Source organism: Podarcis filfolensis (genome assembly GCF_964270895.1).
Source record: "Podarcis filfolensis genome assembly, chromosome: 4".
NCBI lineage: Eukaryota > Metazoa > Chordata > Lepidosauria > Squamata > Lacertidae > Podarcis > Podarcis filfolensis.
This window is the reverse complement of record NC_139607.1, coordinates 19652600-19668860: the sequence shown is the minus strand read 5'-3', so window position 1 is coordinate 19668860 and position 16261 is coordinate 19652600. Positions and strand designations below refer to the sequence as shown.

At 41.5% G+C, this 16261-nt stretch overlaps 1 long non-coding RNA gene across 2 annotated transcripts in view; it reads right to left on the bottom strand.

Annotated features, from left to right (window-relative positions):
• Positions 1-16261, bottom strand: part of LOC310761292 — an 83429-nt gene that overhangs the window by 43918 nt on the left and 23250 nt on the right. The window lies entirely within an intron of this gene.

The following is a 16261-nucleotide window of genomic DNA, read 5'->3' as shown; positions in this document are numbered from 1 at the left end:
GTAGTGATTTGGATTTTTGTCCAGAAGGTATCAGGTTGTTAGGGGGTGAGTGGCCACCACACAGGGGGCAGCTTTTTCCTCCCAGTAGGGTCCTGAGGACATCGTTGTTGTTAAGTTGTGGGTGAACATATCAGACGACACAGCGATTCTTCTAACAGCTCTTGTTTATTCACAGGCCAGAACAGAACTGAACTGAAGGGTTCAGGCAGCCTGCTTATATAGAGCTCCAGTACAACGTAACTGTAACAATTTTCTAAAACTATCCAATCACTGGACGTCACTTTCGATGCCTTATTTGCATAACTATCTACAGTATCCCCCTGCTGGCTCAGGGTGAGAACTTCAGTACATAACAGTTGTGATATAATGTCCTCCCACAAAGACCTTGAGGGCTGAATTTGCCAAAGGGTGTACTACAGCCACAGCTGGAAAAATTCACCTAAGTTGCCAATAAATCATAACATAAGAGCTCCCCTTGAAAATTAAATCGGTTTTCATCACCCCACACCAAAATGGCAGAAAACACAGCCTCTCCACTTTCACAATATGAGAAGGGGCTGTGAGGGGAAGGCAGAGAGGCCGTTTCAGCCCTATTTAAAGCTGTCTAAACTATAGCTGGATCGTGCCCAAATTGTGTAACATATATATAACCGTATGCTGGGAAATGTTCCTCGCTAAGAGGTAAACAGAGATGTTCCGAGAACTAATAACAAGAGGAAGATGCATAATTGATCACCAGAGACTCAGTGAGAGAAAGCAGCAAACTGCAGCAAGATTAAAGACAACAGAAGAGATATGGAATCTGGAACAGAACATAGCCTGGATTAGAATCCGCCCGAGGCTTCCTTGAGGAATGTTGGCTTTTTGCCAGTGAATTACTTTAACATGCAAAAAGGTGGATAAGCATAAATGACCTTGAGTTGCAACTCAAGTGTGGAGAGAAATGCCGTTTGTCCCTCTAAGCTGTTGTGAACCCTGTAAATTGCGTGGCAAGAGAGCAGTGCCGAGGGGAAGCAAGAGGTAACAGCAGACTCCCATCCACTCGCTGCTGGGGGATGGCTAGAGAGCAGGGCCACACTTTGTGGGCCATGAGGAAAGGCAGTTATGTGGCTAGTTAACTTTGTCTCTAGGAGAGGAATGTAGCACACTGCACTTTCATTTCTAAAAGGCTGGGGAATTGGGGGGATATTATTGGTAGTTTGGTGGTAATAATAATAATAATAATAATAATAATAATAATAATAATAATAAATAAATAAATAAATAAATAATATAATGTCCCAGTAATAATGATAGCATCTTAAAAAGTAGAGACATCACCTTGCCAACAAAGGTCCGTATAGTAAAAGCTATGGTTTTCCCAGTAGTGATGTATGGAAGTGAAAGCTGGACCATAAAGAAGGCTGATCACCGAAGAATTGATGCTGTTGAATTATGGTGCTGGAGGAGACTCTTGAGAGTCCCATGGACTGCAATAAGATCAAACCTATCCATTCTTAAGGAAATCAGCCCTGAGTGCTCACTGGAAGGACAGATCCTGAAGCTGAGGCTCTAATACTTTGGCCGCCTCATGAGAAGAGAAGACTCCCTGGAAAAGACCCTGATGCTGGGAAAGATGGAGGGCACAAGAAGAAGGCAATGACAGAAGACGAGATGGTTGGATAGTGTTCTCGAAGCTACCAGCATGAGTTTGACCAAACTGCAGGAGGCAGTGGAAGACAGAAGTGCCTGGCGTGCTCTGGTCCACCGGGTCACGACTAAATGACTAAACAACAACGATAATGTGGATAATATTGTTGTTGTTGCTACTTCTCCTAGTGGTTATCATTAGTATTAATAATAATGCTAGTAGTAGACAAGGCTTTTCCCCCCAGGCATTTCTCAGGTGGGTGCTATTGCCATTACAGTGGTACCTTGGTTCTCAAACCTAATCTGTTCCGGAAGTCTGTTCCAAAACCAAAGCATTCCAAAACCAAGGTGCACTTTCCCATAGGTAGTAATGCAAAATGGATGAATCCGTTCCAGATTTTTAAAAACAACCCCTAAACCAGCAATTTAACATGAATTTTACTATCTAACAAGACCATTGATCAATAAAATGAAAGCAATAAGCAATGTACTGCAGTCACACAATCCATCAATCAGTAGCTGAACTGGGTTCCACACAGTCAAAAAAACAGAACAAAAAAGCCGCCAAAACAAAAACGCAAAATAAATAGCAAAAAAGGGCAGACCTCAGTGTAACACTCAAAATGGAAGTGTGGCACTCAAAATGGAAGCGTAACACTCAAAATGGAGCACGTTTGGCTTCTGAAAAAAGTTCGCAAACCAAAACACTTTCTTCCAGGTTTGCAGTGTTTGAGTACCAAGGCGTTTGAGAACCAAGATACCATTGTATAAGAGAACAAGGGAGGCATTTATGGCGAGTTCCAGCACCTCTTTTTGGGGGGGTGGGGTGGGGTGGTATAGCACTGGAATCATCATCATCATTGGAACAGCCCTAACAGTAGTAGTAGTAATAATAACTGAACAGTAATGAACTTGCTGTTGTTGTTTAGTCGTTTAGTCGTGTCCGACTCTTCGTGAGGCCATGGACCAGAGCATAACCAAGCCCTCCTGTCTTCCCCTTCATGGATCACTGCCTTGCCGTGGCAAAGGGGCTTGAATAACTCAGAGAAGCTATGAGCTATGCCGTGCAGGGCCACCCAAGACGGACAGGTCATAGTGGAGAGTTTTGACCAAACGTGATCCACCTGGAGCAGGAACCGGCAAGCCACTCCAGTATCCCTGCCAAGAAAACTCCATGGACAAAGACAACAGGCATATAAAAAGTAATGAACTACTATCCATAATTGTTCGATCCCTGTATGGGACAGCTGCATATTCCTGCATTGCAGGGGCTTGGAATATATGGTCTACAGGGTCCCTTCCAACTCTACAATTCTATGATTCAAAGTATGCAAAATGTTCACATTGGCAATTTTGTATGACTGACACTCTCTCTCTCTCTCTCTCTCTCTCTCTCTCTCTCTCTCTCTCTCTCTCTCTCGTGTGTGTTAAAAGTAGCTTAACTTTGCTGCAGCTCATCAGTTCCATGGAAGCTGTCCGGATGGCAAAGAAACAGAGATAAAAATGGAGCAGGAAGCAGTTGTCGACCATCTTGCAGGCGCAAGGTGGGTCCCATATTGCACAAGCCAAAACTAGAAGAAATTTAATGGCGTGAAATGCTGTCATCACTTAGAAATAGCGCTATGTGGATTTCCTATGAACAGGTGGAATTATCTTTTGGCTATCAGTCAGAATGTGGAGACTAACTATGGAAATAAACAGAATGAATAACCCCAGAGCTGGATCAGAAAGTAAATGGGAGCCATTTCCACCAAGCAGTTGTGTTCACAGTAGTCATCGCCCTGATTTGGCAGAGCTGCTCCAAATTGGAGAGGAAAAGGTCCCGAGGGTCAAAGAAGGCAGAAGGCAGAGGAGCTTCTAACTGTATTGCAGCTGGCAGTTACAGCCCTGGAAGACCGAAGGGCACTGGCCTGTGTTTGGGTTTATGAAACTTCTAATCTCCTTAGCTGCAGTGTAGAGTTGCAAAAATGATTAATGGAAACATGGAGCATGGCCAGGAAAGAACATTACAGCTCTCCATTCTGATCTAATTCATAACACAAAGCTCACCAATTCACTCAGCATGTCCAGAGCCCCTGACAAAATGAGGGTGATTTGCAATACCAATGGAACATTTTACAACAGGCACCAAGTATTGGATTCTCATAAGGCTGCCAGTTTCATGGGTGCAAAGAGACATAAGTGCTGGAAATGGTGGCATTCTTTTTTGTCATAAAAACAGTGCAGGAAATATCAGTCCCCGCTTTCTCCAAAGAAACTGTTCTCAAAACGAATGAGCCAGTCCTCATAACCTTGGCTGGAGTTTCCTGCCTCCTTGCACTAGATGAAGTGATCATGTGACCTGCCATCATAAACTCAGATTATACCAGTATGCAAATCCTCAGCCTCTTTTTAAAAGGTGCATAATAAGAACAACAATAATTTTGTTATTTGAACCCTGCACATCTGACTGGATTTTCCCAGCTCTTCTGGGCAGCTTCCAGCACATCTAAAAAACATAAGATGTCAAACATTAAAAACCTCCCCAAACAGGGCTTCCTTCAGATGTCTTCTAAAAGTAGTGCAGTTCTTTATCTCCTTGACATCTGATGGGAGGGCGTTCCACAGGGAGGGTGCCATTACCGAGAAGGCCCTCTGCCTGGTTCCCTGTAACCTCACTTCTTGCAGTGAGGGAACCACCAGAAGGCCCTCGGAGGTGGACCTCAGTGTCTGGGCTGAACAATGGGAGTGGAGATGCTCCTTCACGTAGCATGTGAACATACCCATCTTTTTTAACCTGAGCAAGTAGCTGGTCGGACCAAAGTACTGCACTGTCAAAGTACTGCACTGTTCAACTTCAGTGACCCTTTGCTTGAAGGAGAAGCACTCCAAGTCTGGTTACTGGTACAGTGGTCAATAGCTCCGGTCTAATCCCAATATCCTCCAGCTGAAATATCCAAGAGGAATTGCAACAGTAAAACTAAGATAATGAAAATGAGTTTCCAGGAAATTTAAATATTTTGTGCAGGAATGCTGAGCACAGCTCTTTTTGATCAGATTTCAGGACTGGCTGTTCCATCCAGCTGTCATATATTGTCCCTCAGGTAAATGTAATAGCAAGACAAACTCGACTATGAACGTAGGTTCCTTTGCTCTTTCATTTTTGCTGGAAGGTTTCCATCACCCCCTAGAAGGAGTCTAGGAATGCTGTGCAATAATCGTGCACAGGGGCTTTTGAAAGCTATTTTCAATTTTAAATGAAACAAAAAGTTCCAGTATGATTAAAATAGCTTAGAGCAATAGAATTCTCTAGTGTATGTAACAACTACATAAATTATTGCAAGAGAAGGTTCTGCGGGCTGTTGTAGAAATTGGTCCAAAGAGGCCCTCCTGTCTCATTGCACTTCATAGAAAGCCTAGGTCCAGGCTCTGAAAGATGTATTTTCACCTTTAAGAACATCCGAAGCAACACGTGAGATGAATTTAGAGAGCCCTTCTGAGACAAAGGATCCACGGGAAATCTGTGTAAAGTTAATTCCAAATAAATGAATAAAATTAACAAAATTTCTGATATGCAAGTGCAAAATAATTCTATGAATTGGAGAAATGGAGAAACCAGTGGTCTTCAAGATGTTGTTGGTTTCAGCTCCCATCATCCTTCATTGTTGACCATGCTTGCTGGTGCTGATGCGAGACAGGCTCTAAATTTCTGCTATAGGCAATATGGCTGTCATGTTCTGAACTTGGTCCTATAGCTGTTCCTTTGATAACCATTTAATTTACCAACATCAGCTGATGACCATGCTTTGAAAAGCCTCAACTGATTATCATTGGACATTATGCTTCTGTTAAAGGAACAAGAGTAGCATGGGCTGTTTGTTTCTGATAAGCTGGCATCCCTCACAGATAGGCTTTTCCATATTAGACAGCCTGTGTGCTTTATTCCTGAGCTGAAGTTTCTTAGGTCTCTTCCCGTTCTATTTTTCTGATATCTGAACCCTGTCATTCTTGTTGGCTTTTGCCAAATGAAGTGTTGCCTTTTGCAACGTTGCCAACCCACCCTCCCTCCCTCCCCCATCACATGAAACCACCCAGAACTATTGGGTTGTGGTCTAATCTCCATTTCAATGCAAGCTGCAAGATGTTACAGTCTTGGCATGCTAAGCTCCAGCTGCAATTCGGATCAAAGAGCAGCTGAAATTAATGGTACAGAGAGCATAACTGTAAGAGCAGTCAGGTGTTTTTATAAGTGAAACGGGTCCTCAAAAGCGAAAGAGGAAAGAAACAGATGAAATGGACTAGTCTCGATAGATATATTTATGAACGGACTAGGAATTGTCAACTCTTCCCTATTTAGTACAATAAAGTAATGGGATGTTAAAAACAGTGTAGCCTTTGATGAGGCAGGACTGTGCGTGATATGGTGTTTTATTGCAGACCAGCAGCCCTGGAAGTCATTTGGCTTGCCTCGATTTTATGGGAGCTGAGCAGGCAACTTGGTGTTAACAGAATGGTTCTTGAACAATAGGAGTTTCTGGAGAAGGTTCCCAGGACAGGCGACATCCAGTTAAGGAAATATGAATGGACATAGGAGTACCAGAGAGGTCCAAGGAAGAGTCTACTAAGTGCTGGTGGCAGGATAGGGTGGAAGAAGGTTGGTTCTGGATCTCTCATATGGTTCTTCTGATAAGCCTCATGTCTATGTAACTCGTGAAAATGGTAAAGTGGCTTATCAGGAACATGGTGGCTAAGGTCTTGTGTTATTTGTCTCTGATGAGATAGAAGCACTTTCCCAAAGTCACATTTTAGCATCTTAAAAGGTAAAGGTAAAGGGACCCCTGACCATTAGGTCCAGTCGTGACCGACTCTGGGGTTGTGGTGCACATCTCGCTTTATTGGCCGAGGGAGCCAGCGTACAGCTTCCGGGTCATGTGGCCAGCATGACTAAGCCGCTTCTAGTGAACCAGAGCAGTGCATGAAACACTGTTTACCTTCCTGCCAGAGCAGTACCTATTTATCTACTTGCACTTTGACGTGCTTTCGAACTGCTAGGTTGGCAGGAGCTGGGACCGAGCAATGGGAGCTCACCCCTTCGCGGGGATTCGAATCGCTGACCTTCTGATCAGCAAGCCCTAGGCTCTGTGGTTTAACCCACAGCACCACCTGCGTCCTTTAGCATCTTAATTATCTATATATTTAAACTGGATTGTTTCTTAAAAACCCCACAGCAATCAGATAATTTCAAAATGCATGTCACAAAATGGTGTGATGGTATAATTCAGTGTTTCCCAAACTTGCATCTCCAGCTGTTTTTGGACTACAATTCTCACCATCCCTAGCTAGCAAGTGGTCAGGGATAATGGGAATTGTAGTCCGAAAACAGCTAGAGACCCAAGTTTGGAAAACACTGATGTAATACCTCCCAAACCAGGGATGTACAGTGGTACCTCCGGTTGCGGATGGGATCCGTTCCGGAGGTCCGGTTGGATCCTGAGGTTTCCACAACCTGAGGACAGCTTCTGCGCATGTGCATGTGGCGAAACCCAGTCAAATACTTACAGGTTTTCCGCTTTTGCATCCTGAAGTTTACGTAACCAGAGGGTTATATAATCAGAGGTACTACTGTATTTACAAAACTTCTCCAAAACAGAAAGGTTACATTTATGTGGCTGGTGAAGTATTTTGCAAGGCTTCAGAATTAACGCCTGCGGTGAGGAATTCCATTAGCCATGCAGAGAAATCACTCCACATATTTATTCAGAAGTAAGCCCTCACTGAGTTCAATTATTCCTGGGTATAGAATGGGATTTATTTAATTAATTTTCCTTACGTTTACATCCTCTCTTTCGTCCATCTTGGAATCCAAAGTGGTACACAAGTGATGGCCTCCTTTGCCTGAAGACCATGCACCAGGCTGCGGCCAAAATGGTCAAAAACCTTTAATGTACACTTAGTTGGGATATTTCAGAGTAAAACCATGGAATCCAATGAACCGGAGTTTCTGAAACATGTTGCTAGATGGCAACTCCCATCATTCCTGACCACTGCCCATGCTCTGACTGCGTCTGATGGGAGTTGGAGTCCAGCCACATCTGGAGGTCAACATGTCCCTCACCCTTGATTTACCTCCTGCCACTTCCAGTAAACAAACACACTCTGTTCAGGTAGTGTCTGTCTCTCATAACTGCAACATGTGTCCCACAGGCAGAAATGACTGCACATAAAAGTATCGGACACAGGTGTCTGGGTGTCAAAGATCATTCCCTGCTTGTACGCTCCATAAGGATGCAGACAAATGTGTGAAACAGGCCGGGGGGACTTGGCAAAAGTCATTCAATGTGGGTGCTGTATCGGTGACCCCCCCCCCAGGTCACAGGTCGCGTTGCTTTTGGTGCTGTACCAGATTAAATCCCCGCCTTCTGCGGTTAACAAAATAACCCGCGGCATGCTGAAAGAATGCCTGTGCATCTGAATGTTATTTAAAACAAGAGCACCAAACAATCACTCTGGATCAATTAAATTAAGGACCAGATTCTCAGAATCAAGTGTTAATAATGAGTGTTCTTTCCTCTTTTTTCCCTTTTGTTAAGTGCAGTGCAGGGTGGTAGTGATTCAGAGAGATTATAGCTGAGGAGCAGTGGTGGCTGGTGCCCATTGAAATTGGTAGGGCTGAAGGCAGGGAGACAAACAGCAGGTGGCGCCGGAACCAATGGCAGGCAAACCCCACTAATTCTTTGTCCTCATCCTTCTTCCTGCTGAGTTCTGCTAGAGCAGGGGTCAGCAACCTTTTACAGCCGAGGGCCGGTCCACCGTCCCTCAGACCATGTGGTAGGCCAGACTATTTTTTTTTTGGGGGGGGGATGAACAAATTCCTATGCCCCACAAAGAACCCAGAGATGCTTTTTAAATAAAAGCACACATTCCACTCATGTAAAATCACACTGATTCCTGGACCATCCGTGGGCCAGATTGAGAAGGCAATTGGGCCGCATCCGGCCCCTGGGCCTTAGGTTGCCTACCCCTGTTCTAGAACAACACTGAGGCTTAGGACGATGAAGTTGACAAGGGATGCTTCTCTGTGGAATGGCTTTAACTAAGAAAGTGAGTGGTAGCTAAGTTTGGTGGGGGCAATGCCTCATTTGCTATCATGCACCAACCTCCACTGCTGGGGAGGGAAGAGTATTTTTTTTTTAATTAAAAAATCCCTTTTTGAGAGAGAAATTGTATTTTTCGCTCTATAAGACGCACCAGACCACAAGACGCAACTAGTTTTTGGAAGAGGAAAACAAGAAAAAAAATTATTCTGAATCTCAGAAGCCAGAACAGCAAGAGGGATCGCTGCGCAGTGAAAGCAGCAATCCCTCTTGCTGTTCTGGCTTCTGGGATAGCTGCGCAGCCTGCATTCGCTCCATAAGACGCACACACATTTCCCCTTACTTTTTAGGAGGGGAAAAGTGAGTCTTATAGAGCAAAAAATACAGTATATTGAAATGCAAACACTTTGTTTTCATGTCCCAGCTGTTTTCTTTACCAAAAAATGTCCTGTTTGCCAGAGCAAGGAACAGCTTGCATTCATTATTCGATGGCAGGGAAGTTTTGACTAGTGCTGAAGTTGCTTCTCTTCGAAGGGGAGAGAAAGTAGTTCAACACAAGTTCACAGAGCTGCATGAATTGGCTTCCGGGACACTTGCTAAAAAATTGTTATGTTCAGAAACGTTACTATGATTTTTTAGTTAGTCACTCAGTGTGTGCCACAACTCTACAATTCTATGATTCTATGCTTTTTGACCACCACCTAGTAGCACTGGCATTGGACAAGCTTTGGGCAAACTAATGCCAGTGTCCTGGAAGAAGCAACGATCACCAGTGTCAAAGCAATGATTCTTCAACATCAGCTTCATTGGACTGGTCATGTTGTTCGGATGCCTGATTATTGTCTTCCAAAGCAACTACTCTATTCCAAACTTAAAGATGGAAAGCATAATGCTGGTGGTCAACAAAAAAGGTTTAAAGATCTCTTAAGACATATCTTTAAAAATGTAGTCTAAACACCAACAACTGGGAAACACTGGCCTGCAACCGTTCCAATTGGAGAACAGCCTTTACTAAAGGTGTCGTGGACTTTGAAGACGCTCAAACCCAGGACAAAAGGGAGAAATGTGCTAAGAGGAAGGCATGTTTGGCAAACTCTCACTGTGATCAACTCCCACCCAGAAACCTCTGTCACTACTGTGGAAAGATGTGTGGATCCAGAATTGACCTCCACAGTCACTTACGGACTCACCGTGAAGACCATGCTCATAGAAGACAATCTTACTCAGCTTGATTTCATATCTCCCTGTGCAGTGGTACCTTGGGTTAAGAACTTACTTCGTTCTGGAGGTCTGTTCTTAACCTGAAACTGTTCTTAACCTGAGGTTTCACTTTAGGTAATGGGGCCTCCCGCTGCCACCACGCCACCGTAGCACGACTTTTGTTCTCATCCTGAATCAAAGTTCTTAACACGAGGTACTATTTCTGGGTTAGCGGAATCTGTAACCTGAAGCGTCTGTAACCTGAGGTACCAATGTATTATACTAATGTTTCCAAACGGTAATAAAGTACAAATAAATGCATAAATATGTATGGTGGTTTATCTTTGCAAATTAGATTTCTCTTGTAAAGCTTGTATACTATAAAAGCCTGTATACTATATAAAAATTGACATTTATTGAAAATACTGTTTTTTCTTCTTACAGTGGAGAATGAAGAGGGATTTTTCCATGGAAGGTACTGCTAAAAAACATATAAACCCTGTGTTCTTTATTTCATAAGCCCCAGGTTTGTTGTGTAATTAACATAGAAATTTTGGGTTGTGCATGCAAACTGAAAGGCAGTTTTCAGCTTTTCTTTCCATTACCTAATGTCAAGTCACTAAAATACGTTTTTCTTCACTGGATCAAATTTTTGCTACATGGAATAATTATTTTGATGTTATAGACTGGCATACTCTTTGGTCTTCTGTAAGTTGTATAATGAAGAAAGAACCAGGTGCTTGTAGCATTAAACATATTGAACAATGATACTCACCTGATTTGATAATTCCTACTTTGGCCGCTCTTTCAGTGTCAACAGTTATTCAGTAACCACTGTTCACCACCCACTGGCTGGTTTTTCATTTCAGTTTTTTATTATTATTTTAAAAAGAGGTCCACTTTATTCAAAGAATATGCATGTCACCCAAGCATAAACCTTTCCCCCTTAATTTTTATTGACTTCTAAAAAAAACAACTGGAATATCCTCCCTCTCCTTTTCCCCAAACCCAAAGGCATAGCTCAGATGCAAACAGTAATATCAATATGAAGGAAAATATTAACAACCATATATTACAGAATGCATCAGATACAGTTTGTCCTAGAGTCATTGTTCATTTGCTGGATGAATAGCCACCAGACTGCCATGAATGTCTCTCCTTTCTTTTGCCACACAGGTTTTGTGTGTGTGTGTGAGAGAGAGAGAGAGAGAGAGAGAGAGTTTTCCAGAAAGTGTTATGCTCCAGATTATGCCACTGATGTACATTTGGCTTCTTTCCAATTTCAAGCCATTAGTATTCAAGCTATTAGTATTAAGAAGCAACTAGTTAAGCATTTGTATACAGTACATTCACAACTTACACACATTTAACTTGTGTGCATTTAGTTTTATACGCTTGACAAAGTTAAAAAGAAAAAGAAAGGGGGAAGGGGGGGAGAGAGGCTGTAGCAACCACCATTGCACCCAATGTGCTTTGACCAGCGCTTTTCCCCCCTTTAAAAATGTTTCTCTCATTTTGACTCAAGAAAATCACCATTTTATAGTTCAAATCAGGAAAAATAAATGCAGCAAATGGCCAAAAGTACAAAGAACATGCATTACTCATATTGAGGCCAAACTTTCATCAGTAAAACAGCCCACATCCCTTTATGCACAAGGGCCGGTGAATGAAAAAGAGATAGAAGAATTTCTTAAAAAATATGGATTACAAAAAATTTCTGAACAAAGTAAAGTGATTTTGAACCAGAAGATAACTGAGCAAGAAATTGAGGGAGCCATTCAAAATATGCAATTGGGAAAATCTCCATGACCAGATGGATTGACCTCCAGATATTACAAAGCTTTGAAAGAATGGCTTATACAACCGTTGAAGGAGGTCTGTAATGAAATTTTAGAGGGGAAGAAGGCACCCGAATCGTGGAAAGAAGCGTGTATTACACTTATACCAAAATCAGAGACTGAGAAGAATCAGATTAAGAACTACCGCCCTATATCATTACTTAATGTGGATTACAAAATTTTTGCAGACATTTTGGCAAAAAGATTGAAAAGAGTTTTGGTGGGAGAGATTCATAAAGACCAGGCGGGCTTTCTTCCAGGAAGACATTTATCTGACAATGTGAGAAACATAATAGATATTATGGAATTACTAGAAGCCAATATTAATACTAAGGCAGTATTAATATTTGTGGATGCGGAGAAAGCCTTTGACAATATCTCTTGGAGCTTTATGAAAAAGAATCTTGAAGGGATGGGGGTAGGCCAAGGTTTTGAGAATGGTATAGGTGCAATTTATTCTGAACAAAAAGCAAAATTGATTGTAAATAATGTGGTTACTGAAGAATTTGCTATTGAAAAAGGGACACGACAGGGGTGCCCAATATCCCCATTACTTTTTATATCTGTCTTGGAGGTTTTATTAAACATGATCAGAGGGGACCAGCTGGTTAAAGGGATTCAGGTCGGAGCTAAACAATACAAATTGAGAGCGTTTGCAGATGATCTAGTATTAACTTTACAAGAGCCAGACACTAGTACGAAAAGAGTTTTAGAGCTAATACAAGTATTTGGTCAAGTAGCAGGTTTTAAGTTGAATAAACAGAAAATGAAAGTACTGGACAAAAATCTAACAGTTGCTGAAAGAGAGAAGTTTCATAGTGAAACTGGTTTAATAGTAGCAAAGAAAGTGAAATACCTGGGGATTAATTTGACATCTAAGAATGTGAACTTATTTAAAGACAATTATGAGAAATGTTGGTCAGAAGTTAAGAAAGATTTAGAAATATGGTCAAATTTGAGACTTTCCTTGTTAGGCCGAATTGCTGTTATTAAGATGAATGTTTTGCCGAGAATGTTGTTTTTGTTTCAAACATTGCAGATTGTGGATAAAATGGATTGTTTCAAGAGGTGGCAGAAAGACATATCTAGATTTGTCTGGCAGGGCAAAAAGCCCAGAATAAAATTTAAGATACTAACTGATGCAAAAGAAAGAGGGGGGTTTGCCCTGCCGGACTTAAAATTGTATTATGAATCAGCGGCTTTTTGCTGGCTGAAAAACTGGCTGCTTCTTGAAAACACAGACATTTTGGATCTGGAAGGGTTCAATAACAGGTTTGGCTGGCATGCATATATATGGTATGACAAGGTTAAAATTCACCAAGGTTTCAAAAACCATATTGTCAGGAAAGCACTATACAATGTTTGGATTCGGTATAAAGATTTGTTGGAAAACAAAACCCCTAGGTGGTTGTCACCAATGGAAGCTAAGGAAGTGAAAAAACTTAACATGGAATCTAAATGGCCAAAATATTGGGAAATTATAGAACATGAGGAGGGAAAAGTGAAATTGCAGAGCTATGAGAAACTGAAGTCAAAAGTAACAGACTGGCTTCATTATTACCAGATAAATGAAGTTTTCAAACAGGACAGGAAAATTGGTTTCCAGGTGGAGAGATCAAAACTAGAAGCAGAACTGTTGGAACCCAATACTAAGAATTGGTCAAGAATGTATAACTTGCTGTTGAAAATGGAATACACAGGATGAGACGGTTAAATCAGCTATGATTAAATGGGCACAAGACATTGGTCACGACATTATGTTTGCTGACTGGGAACAGTTATGGACTACCGGTATAAAGTTTACGGCGTGTAATGCCTTAAGAGAGAACATTATGAAAATGATTTATAGGTGGTACATGACCCCAGTCAAGCTTGCAAAAATCTATCATACGCCCAATAATAAATGCTGGAAATGTAATGAAACTGAAGGTACTTTCTACCACCTTTGGTGGACGTGCCCAAGGATCAAGGCCTTCTGGGAAATGATCTATAATGAAATTAAGAAGGTACTTAAGTGTACCTTTCACAAGAAACCAGAGGCCTTTCTCCTGGGCATGGTGGGCCAATTGGTGGCAAGGAAAGATAAGACGTTTTTTATGTATGCTACAACAGCAGCAAGAGTTCTTTTAGCAAACTATTGGAAGACACAAGAACTACCCACGCTGGAAGAGTGGCAGACGAAGGTGATAGACTATATGGGACTGGCTGAGATGACTGGCAGAATCCGTGACCAAGGGAAAGAGACGGTGGAAGAAGATTGGAAGAAATTTAAAGTTTATCTTAAGAACTGTTGTAAAATTAATGAGTGCTAAAATGTCATGGGTAATGTAAAGCAGAATTGCAGTGACAAATAATTGGGTAAGAGGAAAAAGATTAGAAACTGAATTATAAGTATTGAAATTAGGGGTTGCTGGAAAAGTTTAAAACAGGGATGCAGAAAAGGGAGGTATGGGGAAGTCGTTTGAAACAAGGTTCAAGAAAAAGAGGTTAAGAAATTATACGTGTTTATATGTTCGTTTGTTTATGTGTTGTTAGTTGTATTGTGTTTTAATATATGTTGGAAAATCAATAAAAATTTATTAAAAAAAAAAAGTAAAACAGCCCACATCCACATTCTACACTGCTTCACACATTAAACGCTTGCTTCCATCTGGGACTCAGGAAACACTGGGAAAGGAAATGAAGCCACCATTGGAGGTGGTAACAACAAAACTGACCAATCACAGTGCTAGATTCCAACTCCTACTTCACACATTAAACGCCCGCTTCCATCTGAGACTCAGGAAACACCATGACAGGAAATGTGGCCGATTCACCATGCTAGAGAAGAAACTATTTTTTAAAAATTAGTTTCTTCTCCCCTTAGATTCACAAAATATTTAGGGGTATGTGTACCCCTGTGTCTCCCCAGAAAAAACCCCACTGGTTTTGACTATATGTGATTTTGACTTTAGGCACTATCCCCAGAATGCATAAGTTGCACTCGATATGAGAAGCAGATATAGGGGAAGTGTTGAGTGCAGTGCAGTGAATGCCAGTTATGCAATAGTGTTCTATTGTTTGTAAATCTTCTGCCAGAGCTGTTCCGTTTACTCTGAAGGAATAAGTAACTGCCGAGGAAGCAGATGGAAGGAAGTTTTTCTCCATATTGGGATCACTGAATGCTTAAAATTGAAGACATGTTTGCGGGCGTGTGTGTGTCCGCATGTGTATGGGAGTTTGTACCTTGAACACTTTTGGAAATACTATTAAAAACATGAATTTAAACACCCCAGAAGTGAATTATTTTATTAGCAACAACAAGGGACCTTATTCTACATGAGATGATGTTCTCTAATTTTCCATCTCCCCCACCCTCTTTTAATCCATAACTGCTGGTGGAATATTATTCACACATGGACTATGTATTTTCTCCAGTATAGTAAATTAACTTGAGAAGGTTGACAGCTCTTGTTTCTGTTTACCACACAAATAGTATTAATAGTGGAGTTGCATGAAATAAATGTCAGGTTGTGGGACTATTTATCGGAGCTGAGGATCCTCTCCTGTTACAGAAGGTGCAGGATAACTAAGCACTGTTGCTGGTCATCAAAGGAACATAGTTCTAACACTCTGTGTGGTTCCATATAATTCCATAGTAGACCTAATATGCCAGTGTCCCCTGTGGGATAAATCAGCCTCATATAACCAACATACTTAACTTTAATGCATGAAGGGGTTAAGTCCACAGAGTCTTGCCAGGCTTAGCTAGGTCACACCGTCTCACCTTGGGAAGAAGGCTTACCAAACTCTTTGTTCTCTCACTTCAACCATATGAACCCTAGCAGTAAGGAAGTCTAAGCTGGATGCTCCAAATTTAGACCACATGGCTTAAGCATGCCATTTTTGCCTTTCTATTCAAATAATTTAGAAACTCTTACAATTTTTGGAATCTAAGTTAAACTGTCTGTCTTTTCTTGCTGCTGTATGAAACGGCACATGAATCTACCTTTGAAGAGTTTGTAAATCAATCATTTTTAACTTACTAAACATGTGGTCTCTTTCTATGCTAAGGGAAGTGGGGAACTTTGGAAGGAACTTAGAAAGGGATATTACAATGGTCTAACAGGCTATATTTCCATGCTCTGCTTTGCTGCATGTTTTGTAATTTTAAATCTCTGCTGGGGCTCACAAACCAAAGAGTATGTACCCCAAAGCTGGACCTAGGAATCCAGGGAGTTATAATTTTATATTTTACATACTATATTTTCTTTTTTAATCAAAATACAAAAACCAGCATCCTGCATACAGCTTGTGAAAAACAAAAATAAAGGAGTGTTCCCACTCAGAATAAGAAGACCACAGTGTAATGAACACTAATGCTGGGATTGGAAGTCTGTGGCTTGACACTTACTGTTGAACTCAAACTACCATTAGTGGGGTAGGAGAGCTGGGGGATGGAATTTATATCTGGTAACCAATGTGCCGGGGACGTGGGTGGCACTGTGGGTTAAACCACAGAGCCTAGGGCTTGCCGATCAA